At 46.6% G+C, this 12,874-nt stretch overlaps 4 non-coding genes and 22 pseudogenes across 4 annotated transcripts; all 26 read right to left on the bottom strand.

Moving 5' to 3' along the window:
- Positions 1 to 28: 28 nt before the first annotated feature.
- LOC148258075 (5S ribosomal RNA) lies at positions 29 to 147 on the bottom strand (annotated as a pseudogene).
- A 558-nt stretch (positions 148 to 705) lies between these two features.
- LOC148258074 (5S ribosomal RNA) lies at positions 706 to 824 on the bottom strand (annotated as a pseudogene).
- Positions 825 to 1,029: 205 nt separating this feature from the next.
- LOC148258073 (5S ribosomal RNA) lies at positions 1,030 to 1,148 on the bottom strand (annotated as a pseudogene).
- Positions 1,149 to 1,706: 558 nt separating this feature from the next.
- On the bottom strand, positions 1,707 to 1,825 carry LOC148258072 (5S ribosomal RNA; annotated as a pseudogene).
- Positions 1,826 to 2,388: 563 nt separating this feature from the next.
- Positions 2,389 to 2,507, bottom strand: LOC148258071 (5S ribosomal RNA). Its single transcript, XR_015820012.1, has one exon. It is a non-coding gene; the product is annotated as a 5S ribosomal RNA (ribosomal RNA).
- Positions 2,508 to 2,713: 206 nt separating this feature from the next.
- On the bottom strand, positions 2,714 to 2,832 carry LOC148258070 (5S ribosomal RNA; annotated as a pseudogene).
- A 204-nt stretch (positions 2,833 to 3,036) lies between these two features.
- Positions 3,037 to 3,154, bottom strand: LOC148258069 (5S ribosomal RNA; annotated as a pseudogene).
- Positions 3,155 to 3,714: 560 nt separating this feature from the next.
- On the bottom strand, positions 3,715 to 3,833 carry LOC148258068 (5S ribosomal RNA). Its single transcript, XR_015819948.1, has one exon. It is a non-coding gene; the product is annotated as a 5S ribosomal RNA (ribosomal RNA).
- A 205-nt stretch (positions 3,834 to 4,038) lies between these two features.
- LOC148258067 (5S ribosomal RNA) lies at positions 4,039 to 4,157 on the bottom strand (annotated as a pseudogene).
- Positions 4,158 to 4,720: 563 nt separating this feature from the next.
- Positions 4,721 to 4,839, bottom strand: LOC148258066 (5S ribosomal RNA; annotated as a pseudogene).
- Positions 4,840 to 5,048: 209 nt separating this feature from the next.
- LOC148258065 (5S ribosomal RNA) lies at positions 5,049 to 5,167 on the bottom strand (annotated as a pseudogene).
- Positions 5,168 to 5,336: 169 nt separating this feature from the next.
- LOC148258064 (5S ribosomal RNA) lies at positions 5,337 to 5,455 on the bottom strand (annotated as a pseudogene).
- Positions 5,456 to 6,014: 559 nt separating this feature from the next.
- Positions 6,015 to 6,133, bottom strand: LOC148258063 (5S ribosomal RNA; annotated as a pseudogene).
- A 914-nt stretch (positions 6,134 to 7,047) lies between these two features.
- On the bottom strand, positions 7,048 to 7,166 carry LOC148258062 (5S ribosomal RNA; annotated as a pseudogene).
- Positions 7,167 to 7,371: 205 nt separating this feature from the next.
- On the bottom strand, positions 7,372 to 7,490 carry LOC148258061 (5S ribosomal RNA; annotated as a pseudogene).
- Positions 7,491 to 7,692: 202 nt separating this feature from the next.
- Positions 7,693 to 7,811, bottom strand: LOC148258060 (5S ribosomal RNA; annotated as a pseudogene).
- A 559-nt stretch (positions 7,812 to 8,370) lies between these two features.
- On the bottom strand, positions 8,371 to 8,489 carry LOC148258059 (5S ribosomal RNA; annotated as a pseudogene).
- Positions 8,490 to 8,694: 205 nt separating this feature from the next.
- Positions 8,695 to 8,813, bottom strand: LOC148258058 (5S ribosomal RNA; annotated as a pseudogene).
- A 561-nt stretch (positions 8,814 to 9,374) lies between these two features.
- On the bottom strand, positions 9,375 to 9,493 carry LOC148258057 (5S ribosomal RNA). The gene has a single exon (XR_015821094.1). It is a non-coding gene; the product is annotated as a 5S ribosomal RNA (ribosomal RNA).
- A 209-nt stretch (positions 9,494 to 9,702) lies between these two features.
- Positions 9,703 to 9,821, bottom strand: LOC148258056 (5S ribosomal RNA; annotated as a pseudogene).
- A 558-nt stretch (positions 9,822 to 10,379) lies between these two features.
- Positions 10,380 to 10,498, bottom strand: LOC148258055 (5S ribosomal RNA; annotated as a pseudogene).
- Positions 10,499 to 11,057: 559 nt separating this feature from the next.
- Positions 11,058 to 11,176, bottom strand: LOC148258054 (5S ribosomal RNA; annotated as a pseudogene).
- A 208-nt stretch (positions 11,177 to 11,384) lies between these two features.
- Positions 11,385 to 11,503, bottom strand: LOC148258053 (5S ribosomal RNA; annotated as a pseudogene).
- Positions 11,504 to 11,706: 203 nt separating this feature from the next.
- LOC148258052 (5S ribosomal RNA) lies at positions 11,707 to 11,824 on the bottom strand (annotated as a pseudogene).
- Positions 11,825 to 12,384: 560 nt separating this feature from the next.
- Positions 12,385 to 12,503, bottom strand: LOC148258051 (5S ribosomal RNA). Its single transcript, XR_015820351.1, has one exon. It is a non-coding gene; the product is annotated as a 5S ribosomal RNA (ribosomal RNA).
- Positions 12,504 to 12,708: 205 nt separating this feature from the next.
- On the bottom strand, positions 12,709 to 12,827 carry LOC148258050 (5S ribosomal RNA; annotated as a pseudogene).
- Positions 12,828 to 12,874: the final 47 nt, after the last annotated feature.

Below are 12,874 nucleotides of genomic sequence, written 5' to 3'. Positions count from 1 at the left end.
AACGTTGAACGACCCGTCTGAAAAAAAATTGGTGCGACATGAGGACTTCCCAGGAGGTCACCCATCCGAGTACTAATCTCGCCCAAGCACACTTCACTGCGGAGTTCTGATGGGATCCGGTGCATTAGTGCTGGTATGATCGCACCTGTTTAATTTTGCGCTGCAAATACATAAACTCATTCTTCTTTCTTCCCCCTCCCGTCATTTTTTTCCTTGTGCGTGCGCACTGCACCTCCCGTTCTCGTTCTAATATCAAGTAAAATGCTACAGTGCCGTGACTCAGATTTGCAAATAAACCTGAGGACCATAAATCAAGTCCCGCGTATCGTCGAAAGAATCATCTGCAAAAAAATGGGTGCAACACGAGGACTTCACAAGAAAATGGGTGAAATATAAGGACTTCGCAGGAGGTAACTCATGCTAGTACTACTCTCGCCCAAGCATCCTTACCTACGGAGTTCTGATAGAATCCGTTGCATTAGTGCTGGTATGATCGCACCTGTTTCATTCCGTGCTGAAAATACATACACTCATTCTCCTTCCCTCCCCCTCCCATCAATTGTTTCCTTGTGCGTTCACACTGCACTTCTCCTTCTCGTTCTAATATTGATTAAAATGCCCCTGCTTCTTGACTCACATTTGCGTATAAACCAGCGGACCCTAGTTCCAGTCGCGCGTAGCATCGAACGACCTGTCTGAAAAAAATTGGTGCGATATGAGGACTTCCCAGGAGGTCACCCATCCGAGTACTACTCTCGCATAAGCACACATAACTGCGGAGTTTTGATGGGATCCGGTGCATTAGTGCTAGTATGATCGCACCTGTTTAATTTCGCGCTGTAAATACATACACTCCTTCTCCTTTCTTCCCCCTCCCGTCATTTGTTTCTTTGTGCGTTCACACTTCACCTCTCATTCTCGTTCTAATATCGATTAAAATACCCCTGCTTCTTGACTCACATTTGCGTATAAACCAGCGGACCCTAGTTCCAGACGCGCGTAACGTCGAACGACCCGTCTGAAAAAAAATTTGTGCGACACGAGGACTTCCGAGGAGGTCACCCATCCGAGTACTAATCTCGCCCAAGCACACTTAACTGTGGAGTTCTGATGGGATCCGGTGCATTAGTGCTGGTATGATCGCACCTGTTCAATTTTGCGCTGCAAATACATAAATTCATTCTCCTTTCTTCCCCCTCCCGTCAATTTTTTCCTTATACGTGCGCACTGCACCTCCCGTTCTCGTTCTAATATCAAGTAAAATGCTACAGCGCCGTGACTCACATTTGCGAATAAACCTGAGGACCATAATTCAAGTCGCCCGTATCGTCGAAAGAACCATCTGCAAAAAAATGGGTGCAACACGAGGACTTCACAAGAAAATGGGTGAAATATAAGGACTTCGCAGGAGGTAACCCATGCTAGTACTACTCTCCCCCAAGCACCCTTTCCTACGGAGTTCTGATAGAATCCATTGCATTAGTGCTGGTATGATCGCACCTGTTTCATTTCGTGCTGAAAATACATCCACTCATTCTCCTTCCCTCCCCCTCCCATCAATTGTTTCCTTGTGCGTTCACACTGCACCTCTCCTTCTCGTTCTAATATCGATTAAAATGCCCCTACTTCTTGACTCACATTTGCGTATAAACCAGCGGACCCTATTTCCAGTCGCGCGTAGCGTCGAACGACCTGTCTGAAAAAATTTGGTGCGATAGGAGGACTTCCCAAGAGGTCACCCATCCGAGTACTACTCTCGCACAAGCACACTTAATTGCGGAGTTCTGATGGGATCCGGTGCATTAGTGCTGGTATGATCGCACCTGTTTAATTTTGTGCTGCAAATACATAAACTCCTTCTCCTTTCTTCCCCCTGCCGTCATTTGTTTCCTTGTGCGTGCGCACTGCACCTACCGTGCTCGTTCTAATATCAAGTAAAATGCTACGGTGCCGTGACTCACATTTGCGAATAAACCTAAGGACCATAATTCAAGTCGCGAGTATCGTCGAAAGAATCATCTGCAAAAAAATGGGTGCAACACGAGAACTTCCTAAGAAAATGGGTGAAATATAAGGACTTCGTAGGAGGTCACCCATCCTAGTGCTACTCTCGCCCAAGCACCCTTAACTTGTGGAGTTCTGATAGAATCCGTTGCATTGGTGCTGGTATGATTGCTCATGTTTCATTCTGCGCTGTAACTACATACACTTTTTCTCCCTCCATCCCCCCTACCGTCATTTGTTTCCTTGTGCGTGCACTCTGCATCTCTCCTTCTCGTTCTAATATCGATTAAAATGCCCCAGCTTCTTGACTCACATTTGCGTTTAAACCAGTGGACCCTAGTTCCAGTCGCGCGTAACCTCGAACGACCCGTCTGAAAAAAAAAATTAGTGCGACACGAGGAATTCCCAGGAGGTCACCCATCCGGGTACAACTCTCGCCCAAGCACACTTAACTGCGGAGTTCTGATGGGATCCGGTGCATTAGTGCTGGTATGATCACACCTGTTTAATTTTGCGCTGCAAATACATAAACTCCTCCTTTTTTCCACCTCCAGTCATTTGTTTCCTTGTGCGTGCGCACTGCACCTCTCGTTCTCGTTCAAATATCAAGTAAAATGCCACGGCGTCGTGACTCACATTTGCGAATAAATCTGCGGACCATAATTAAAGTCGCGCGTAACGTCAAACGGCACATCTGAAAAAAAGAAAATGGGTGCAACACGAGAACTTCCCAGGAGGTAACCCATCATTGTACTACTTTCGCCAAAGCACACTTAACTGCGGAGTTCTGATGGGATCCGGTGCATTTGTGCTGGTGTGACCGCACCTGTTTAATTTCGTGCTGAAAATACATACACTCCTTCTTCCCTCCCGCCCTCCCATCATTTGTTTCCTTTTGCGTTCACATTGCACCTCTCATTCTCGTTCTAATATCGATTAAAATGCCCCGGATTCTTGACTCACATTTGCGTATAAACCAGTGGACCATAGTTCCAGTCGCACGTAATGTCGAACGACCTATCTGAAAAAACATTGTTGCGATACGAGGACTTCTCAAGAGGTCACCCAACCGAGTACTACTCTCGCCCAAGCACACTTAACTGCAGAGTTCTAATGGGATCCAGTGTATTAGTGCTGGTATGATGCCACTTGTTTAATTTTGCGCTTCAAATATATGCACTCCTAATCTTTTCTTCTTCCTCCCGTCATTTGTTTCCTTGTGCGTGCGCACTGCACCTCCGGTACTCGTTCTAATATCAAGTAAAATGCCACGGCGCCGTGACTCACATTTGCGAATAAACCTGCGGACCATAAATCAAGTCGCGCGTAACGTCGAAAGAATCATCTATAAAAAGATGGGTGCAACACGAGGACCTCCCAGGAAAATGGGTGAAATATAAGGACTTCGCAGGAGGTCACCCATCCGAGTACTTTTCTCGCCCAAGCACCCTTAACTACGGAGTTCTGATAGAATCCGTTGCATTAGTGCTAGTATGATCCCTCATGTTTCATTCTGCACTGCAAATACATACACTCTTTCTCCTTCCATCCCCCCTCCCGTCATTTGTTTCCTTGTGCGTGCACTCTGCATCTCTCTTTCTCGTTCTAATATCAAGTAATATGCCCCGGCACCGTGACTCACCTTTGCAAATGAACCAGCGGTTTATAATTCCATTCGCGCGTAACGTCGAACAACCCATCCGAAAAAAATAGGTGCAACACGAGGGCTTCCCAAGTGGTCACCCATCCGAGTACTACTCTCGCCCAAGCACACTTAACTTCGGAGCTCTGATGGGATCTGGAGCTTTAGTGCTGGTATGATCGCACCTTTTTAATTTTGCCCTGCAAATACATACACTCCTTCTCCTTTCTTCCTCCTCCCGTCATTTGTTTCCTTGTGCATTCACACTTCACCTCTCATTCTCGTTCTAATATCGATTAAAATGCCCCTGCTTCTTGACTCACAGTTGCGTATAAACCAGCGGACCCTAGTTCCAGACGCGCGTAATATCGAACGACCCGTCTGAAAAAAAATTGGTGCGACACGAGGACTTCCCAGGAGGTCACCCATCCGAGTACTAATCTCGCCCAAGCACAATTCACTGCGGAGTTCTGATTGGATCCGGTGCATTAGTGCTGGTATGATCGCACCTGTTTAACTTTGCGCTCCAAATACATAAACTCATTCCCCTTTCTTTCCCCTCCCGTCATTTGTTTCCTTTTGCGTGCGCACTGCACCTCCCATTCTCGTTCTAATATCAAGTAAAATGCTACAGCGCCGTGACTCACATTTGCGAATAAACCTGAGGACCATAATTCAAGTCGCGTGTATCGTCGAAAGAATCATCTGCAAAAAAATGGGTGCAACACGAGGACTTCCTAAGAAAATGGGTGAAATATAAGGACTTCGTAGGAGGTCACCCATCCTAGTGCTACTCTCGCCCAAGCACCTTTAACTTGTGGAGTTCTGATAGAATCCGTTGCATTGGTGCTGGTATGATTGCTCATGTTTCATTCTGCGCTGCAAGTACATACACTTTTTCTCCCTCCATCCCCCCTCCCGTCATTTGTTTCCTAGTGCGTGCACTCTGCACCTCTCTTTCTCGTTCTAATATCAATTAAAATGCCCCTGCTTCTTGACTCACATTTGTGTATAAACCAGTGGACCCTAGTTCCAGTCGCGCGTAACGTCGAACGACCCGTCTGAAAAAAAAAATTAGTGCGACACGAGGACTTCCCAAGAGGTCACCCATCCGAGTACTATTCTTGCCCAAGCACACTTAACTGCAAAGTTCTGATGGGATCCGGTGCATTAGTGCTGGTATGATCACACCTGTTTAATTTTGCGATTCAAATACATAAACTCCTTCTCCTTTTTTCCCCCTTCCGTCATTTGTTTCCTTGTGCGTGCGCACTGCACCTCTCGTTCTCGTTCAAATATCAAGTAAAATGCCACGGCGTCGTGACTCACATTTGCGAATAAATCTGCGGACCATAATTCAAGTCGCGCGTAACGTCGAACGGCACATCTGAAAAAAAGAAAATGGGTGCAACACGAGAACTTCCCAGGAGGTAACCCATCATTGTACTACTTTCGCCAAAACACACTTAACTGCGGAGTTCTGATGGGATCCGGTGCATTTGTGCTGGTGTGACCGCACCTGTTTAATTTTGTGCTGAAAATACATACACTCCTTCTTCCCTCCCCCCCTCCCATCATTTGTTTCCTTGTGCGTTCACACTGCACCTCTCCTTCTCGTTCTAATATCGATTAAGGAGTGTATGTATAATTCCATTCGCGCGTAACGTCAAACAACCCATCCGAAAAAAAATAGGTGCAACACGAGGGCTTCCCAAGTGGTCACACATCCGAGTACTACTCTCGCCCAAGCACACTTAACTGCGGAGCTCTGATGGGATGCCGAGCTTTAGTGCTGGTATGATCGCACCTGTTTAATTTCGCGCTGCAAATACATACACTCCTTCTCCTTTCTTCCCCCTCCCGTCATTTATTTCCTTGTGGGTTCACACTTCACCTCTCATTCTCGTTCTAATATCGATTAAAATGCCCCTGCTTCTTGACTCACCTTTGCGTATAAACCAGCGGACCCTAGTTCCAGAAGCGCGTAACGTCGAACGACCCGTCTAAAAAAAAATTGGTGCGACACGAGGACTTCACAAGAAAACGGGTGAAATATAAGGACATCGCAGGAGGTAACCCATGCTAGTACTACTCTCGCCCAAGCACCCTTACCTACGGAGTTCTGATAGAATCCGTTGCATTAGTGCTGGTATGATCGCACCTGTTTCATTTCGTGTTGAAAATACATACACTCCTTCTCTTTCCCTCCCCCTCCCATCAATTGTTTCCTTGTGCGTTCACACTGCACCTCTCCTTCTTGTTCTAATATCGATTAAAATACCCCTGCTTCTTGACTCACATTTGCGTATAAACCAACGGACCCTAGTTCCAGTCGCGCGTAACGTCGAACGACCCGTCTGAAAAAAAATTGGTGGGACACGAGGACTTCCCAGGAGGTCACCCATCCGAGTACTACTCTCGCCCAAGCACACTTAACTGCGGAGTTGTGATGGGATCCGATGCATTAGTGCTGGTATGATCGCACCCGTATAATTTAGCGCTGCAAATACATAAACTCCTTCTCCTTTCTTCCCCCTCCCGTCATTTGTTTCCTTGTGCGTGCGCACTGCACCTCCCGTGCTCGTTCTAATATCAAGTAAAATGTTACGGTGCCGTGACTCACATTTATGAATAAACCTGAGGACCATAATTCAAGTCGCGCGTATCGTCGAAAGAATCATCTACAAAAAAATGGGTGCAACACGAGGACTTCCAAAGAAAATGGGTGTAATATAAGGACTTCGCAGGAGGTCACCCATCTTACAGCTACTGTCGCCCAAGCACCCTTAACTTGCGGAGTTGTGATAGAATCCGTTGCATTGGTGCTGGTATGATTCCTCATGTTTCATTCTGCGCTGCAAATACATACACTTTTTCTCCCTCCACCCCCCTTCCTGTCATTTGTTTCCTTGTGCGTGCACTCTGCATCTCTCTTTCTCGTTCTAATATCGATTAAAATGCCCCTGCTTCTTGACTCACATTTGCGTATAAACCAGCGAACCATAGTTCAAGTCGCGCGTAACGTCGAACGACCCATCTAAAAAAAATTGTTGCGATACGAGGACTTCCCAAGAGGTCAACCATCCGAGTACTACTCTCGCCCAAGCGCACTAAGCTGCAGAGTTCTGATGGGATCCAGTGCATCAGTGCTGGTATGATGCCACTTGTTTAATTTTGCGCTTCAAATACTTACACTCCTTCTCTTTTCTGCCTCCTCCCGTCATTTGTTTCCTTGTGCGTGCGCACTGCACCTCCCGTACTCGTTCTAATATCAAGTAAAATGCCACGGCGCCGTGACTCACATTTGCGAATAAACCTGCGGACCATAAATCAAGTCGCGCGTAACGTCGAAAGAATCATCTGCAAAAAGATGGGTGCAACACGAGGACCTCCCAAGAAAATGGGTGCAACACGAGAACTTCCCAAGTGGTCACCCATCCGAGTACTACTCTCGCCCAAACACACTTAACTGCGGAGTTATGATGGGATCGGTTGCATTAGTGCTGGTATGATCGCACCTGTTTCATTCTGCACTGCAAATACATAAACTCCTTCTCCTCCCTTGCCCCCTCCCGTCATTTGTTTCCTTGTGCGTGAACTCTGCATCTCTCTTTCTCGTTCTAATATCAAGTAATATGCCCCGGCACCGTGACTCACCTTTGCAAATGAACCAGCAGTTTATAATTCCATTCGCGCGTAACGTGGAACAACCCATCCGAAAAAAATAGGTGCAACACGAGGGTTTCCCAAGTTGTCACCCATCCGAGTAATACTCTCGCCCAAGCACACTTAAGTGCGGAATTCTGATGGGATCCGCGGCTTTAGTGCTGGTATGATCGCACCTATTTAATTTCGCGCTGCAAATACATACACTCCTCCTTTCTTCCCCCTCCGGTCATTTGTTTCCTTGTGCGTTCACACTTTACCTCTCATTCTCGTTCTAATATCGATTAAAATGCCCCTGCTTCTTGACTCACATTTGCGTATAAACCAGCGGACCCTAGTTCCAGACGCGCGTAACGTCGTACGACCCGTCTGAAAAAAAATTGCTGCGACACGAGGACTTCCCAGGAGGTCACCCATCCGAGCACTAATCTTGCCCAAGCACACATAACTGCGGAGTTCTGATGGGATCCAGTGCATTACTGCTGGTGTGATCGCACCTGTTTAATTTCCCGCTGCAAATACATAAACTCATTCCCCTTTCTTCCCCCTCCCGTCATTTGTTTCCTTGTGCGTGCGCACTGCAGCTCCCGTTCTCGTTCTAATATCAAGTAAAATGCCACGGCGCCGTGACTCACATTTGCGAATAAACCTGCGGACCATAAATCAAGTCGCGCGTAACGTCGAAAGAATCATCTGCAAAAAGATGGGTGCAACACGAGGACCTCCCAAGAAAATGGGTGAAATATAAGGACTTCGCAGGAGGTCACTCATCCGAGTACTTTTCTCGCCCAAGCACCCTTAACTGCGGAGTTCTGATAGAATCCGTTGCATTAGTGCTGGTATGATCCCTCATGTTTCATTCTGCACTTCAAATACATACACTCTTTCTCCTCCCATCCCCCCTCCCGTCATTTGTTTCCTTGTGCGTGCACTCTGCATCTCTCTTTCTCGTTCTAATATCAAGTAATATGCCTCAGCACCGTGACTTACCTTTGCAAATGAACCAGCAGTTTATAATTCCATTCGCGCGTAACGTTGAACAACCCATCCGAAAAAAATAGATGCAACACGAGGGATGCCCAAGTTGTCACCCATCCGAGTAATACTCTCGCCCAAGCACACTTAAGTGCAGAATTCTGATGGGATCCGGGGCTTTAGTGCTGGTATGATCACACCTGTTTAATTTCGCGCTGCAAATACATACACTCCTTCTCCTTTCTTGCCCCTCCGGTCATTTGTTTCCTTGTGCGTTCACACTTCACCACTCATTCTCGTTCTAATATCGATTAAAATGACCCTGCTTCTTGACTCACATTTACGTATAAACCAGCGGACCCTAGTTCCAGTGTCGCGTAACGTCGAACGACCCGTTTGAAATAAAATTGGTGCGACACGAGGACCTCCCAAGAGGTCACCCATCCGAGTACTACTCTCGCCCAAGCACGCTTAACTACGTAGTTCTGATGGGATCCGGTGCATTACTGCTGGAATGATTGCACATGTTTAATTTCCCGCTGCAAATACATAAACTCATTCCCCTTTCGTCCCCCTCTGGTCATTTGTTTCCTTGTGCGTGCGCACTGCAGCTCCTGTTCTCGTTCTAATATCAAGTAAAATGTTACAGCGCCGTGACTCACATTTGCGAATAAACCTGAGGACCATAATTCAAGTTGCGCGTAACGTCAAAAGAATCATCTGCAAAAAATCGGTGCAACACGAGGACTTCCTAAGAAAATGGGTGAAATATAAGGAATTCGCAGGAGGTCACCCATCCTAGTGCTACTCTCGCCCAAGCACCCTTAACTTTCGGAGTTCTGATAGAATCCGTTGCATTGGTGCTGGTATGATTGCTCATGTTTCATTCTGCGCTGTAAATACATAAACTTTTTCTTCCTCCATCCCCCCTCCCGTCATTTGTTTCCTTGTGCGTGCACTCTGCATCTCTCCTTCTCATTCTAATATCGATTAAAATGCCCCTGCTTCTTGACTCACATTTGCGTATAAACCAGTGGACCCTAGTTCCAGTCGCGCATAACGTCGAACAACCCGTCTGAAAAAAAAATTAGTGCGACACGAGGACTTCCCAGGAGGTCACCCATCCAAGTACTACTCTCGCCCAAGCACACTTAACTGCGGAGTTCTGATGGGATCCGGTGCATTAGTGCTGGTTTGATCGCACCTGTTTAAGTTCGCGCTGTAAATACATAAACTACTTCTCCGTTCTTCCCCCTCCCGTCATTTGTTTCTTTGTGCGTGCGCACTGCACCTCTTGTTCTCGTTCAAATATCAAGTAAAATGCCACAGCTCCGTGACTCACATTTGCGAATAAATCTGCGGACCATAATTAAAGTCGCGCGTAACGTCGAACGACACATCTGAAAAAAAGAAAATGGGTGCAACAAGAGAACTTCCCAGGAAGTAACCCATCATTGTACTACTTTCGTCAAAGCACACTTAACTGCGGAGCTCTGATGGGATCCGGAGCATTTGTGCTGGTGTGACCGCACCTGTTTAATTTCGGGATGAAAATACATACATTCCTTCTTCCCTCCCCCCCTCCCATCATTTGTTTCCTTGTGCGTGCGCACTGCACCTCCCGTGCTCGTTCTAATATCAAGTAAAATACAACGGTGTCGTGACTCACATTTGCGAATAAACCTGAGGACCATAATTCAAGTCGCGCGTAACGTCGAAAGAATCATCTGCAAAAAAATGGGTGCAACACGAGGACTTCACAAGAAAATGGGTGAAATATAAGGACTTCGCAGGAGGTCACCCATCCGAGTACTTTTCTCGCCCAAGCACCCTTAACTGCGGAGTTATGATAGAATCCGTTGCATTAGTGCTGGTATGATCCCTCATGTTTCATTCTGCACTGCAAATACATACACTCTTTCTCCTCCCATCCCCCTCCCGTCATTTGTTTCCTTGTGCGTGCACTCTGCATCTTTCTTTCTCGTTCTAATATCAAGTAATATGCCCCGGCATCGTGACTCACCTTTGCAAATGAACCAGCGGATTATAATTCCATTCGCGCGTAACGTTGAACAACCCATCCGAAAAAAAATTGGTGCAACACGAGGGCTTCCCAAGTGGTCACCCATCCGAGTACTACTCTCGTTCAAGCACACTTAACTACGGAGTTCTGATGGGATCCGGAGCTTTAGGGCTGGTATGATCGGACCTGTTTAATTTCACTCTGCAAATACATACACTCCTTCTCCTTTCTTCCCCCTCCCGTCATTTGTTCCCTTGTGCGTGCGCACTGCACCTCCCGTACTTGTTTTAATATCAAGTAAAATGCCACGGCGCCGTGACTCATATTTGCGAAAAAACTTGCGGACCATAAATCAAGTCACGCGTAACGTCGAAAGAATCATCTGCAAAAAGATGGGTGCAACACGAGGACCTCCCAAGAAAATGGGTGAAATATAAGGACTTCGCAGGAGGTCACCCATCCGAGTACTTTTCTCGCCCAAGCACCCTTAACTGCGGAGTTATGATAGAAACCGTTGCATTTGTGCTGGTATGATCCCTCATGTTTCATTCTGCACTGCAAATACATACACTCTTTCTCCTCCCATCCCCCTCCCGTCATTTGTTTCCTTGTGCGTGCACTCTGCATCTTTCTTTCTCGTTCTAATATCAAGTAATATGCCCTGGCACCGTGACTCACCTTTGCAAATGAACCAGCGGTTTATAATTCCATTCGCGCATAACGTCGAACAACCCATCCGAAAAAAAATAGGTGCAACCCGAGGGCTTCCCAGGTGGTCACCGATCCGAGTACTACTCTCACCCAAGCACACTTAACTGGGGAGTTCTGATGGGATCCGGGGCTGTAGTGCTGGTATGATCGCACCTGTTTAATTTCACGCTGCAAATACATACACTCATTCTCCTTTCTTCCCCCTCCCGTCATTTGTTTCCTTGTGCGTGCGCACTGCACCTATCGTTCTCGTTCAAATATCAAGTAAAATGCCACGACACCGTGACTACCATTTGCGAATAAATCTGCGGACCATAATTAAAGTCATGCGTAACGTCGAATGGCACATCTGAAAAAAGAAAATGGGTGCAACACAAAAACTTTCCAGGAGGTAACCCATCATTGTACTACTTTCGCCAAAGCACACTTAACTGCGGAGTTCTGATGGGATCCGGTGCATTAGTGCTGGTGTGACCGCACCTGTTTAATTTCGTGCTGAAAATACATACACTCCTTCTTCCCTCCCCCCTCCCATCATTTGTTTCCTTGTGCGTTCACACTGCACCTCTCCTTCTTGTTCGAATAATGATTAAAATGCCCCTGATTCTTGACTCATATTTGCGTATAAACGAGCGGACCATAGTTCTAGTCGTGCGTAACGTCGAACGACCCATCTGAAAAAAAATTGTTGCGATATGAGGACTTCACAAGAGGTCACCCATCCGAGTACTACTCTCGCCCAAGCACACTTAACTACAGAGTTCTGATGGGTTCCAGTGCATTAGTGCTGGTATGATGCCACTTGTTTATTTTTGCGCTTCAAATACATACACTCATTCTCTTTTCTTCCTCCTCCCGTCATTTGTTTCCTTGTGCGTGTACACTGCACCTCCCGTACTCGTTCTAATATCAAGTAAAATGCCACGGCGCCGTGACTCATATTTGCGAATAAACCTGCTGACCATAAATCGAGTCGCGCGTAACGTCGAAAGAATCATCTGCAAAAAGATGGGTGCAACACGAGGACCTCCCAAGAAAATGGGTGAAATATAAGGACTTCGAAGAAGGTCACCCATCCGAGTACTTTTCTCGCCCAAGCACCCTTAACTGCGGAGGTCTGATAGAATCCATTGCATTAGTGCTGGTATGATCCCTATGTTTCATTCTGCACTGCAAATACATACATTCTTTCTCCTCCCATCCCCCCTCCCGTCATTTGTTTCCTTGTGCGTGCGCTCTGCATTTCTCTTTCTCATTCTAATATCAAGTAATATGCCCCGGCACCGTGACTCATCTTTGCAAATGAACCAGTGGTTTATAATTCTATTCGCGCGTAACGTCGAACAACTCATCCGAAAAAAAATAGGTGCAACACGAGGGCTTCCCAAGTGGTCACCCATCCGAGTACTATGCTCGCCCAAGCACACTTAACTGCGTAGTTCTGATGGGATACGGAGCTTTAGTGCTGGTATGATCGCACCTGTTTACTTTCGCGCTGCAAATACATACACTCATTCTCCTTTCTTCCCCCTCCTGTCATTTGTTTCCTTGTGTGTTCACACTTCACCTCTCATTCTCGTTCTAATATCGATTAAAATGCCCCTGCTTCTTGACTCACATTTGCGTATAAACCAGTGGACCCTAGTTCCAGACGCGCGTAACGTCGAACGACCCGTCTGAAAAAAAATTGGTGAGACACGAGGACTTCCCAGGAGGTTACCCATCCGAGTACTAATCTCGCCCAAGCACACTTCACTGCGGAGTTCTGATGGGATCCGCTGCATTAGTGCTGGTATGATCGCACTTGTTTAATTTCGCGCTGCAAATACATAAACTCATTCCCCTTTCTTCCC

Source organism: Carica papaya, chromosome 5 (assembly GCF_054855325.1).
Source record: "Carica papaya isolate Zhongbai chromosome 5, ASM5485532v1, whole genome shotgun sequence".
Classification (NCBI taxonomy): Eukaryota; Viridiplantae; Streptophyta; class Magnoliopsida; order Brassicales; family Caricaceae; genus Carica; species Carica papaya.
Note: the sequence above shows the minus strand (reverse complement) of the source record. Positions and strands in the feature narration are given on the sequence as shown.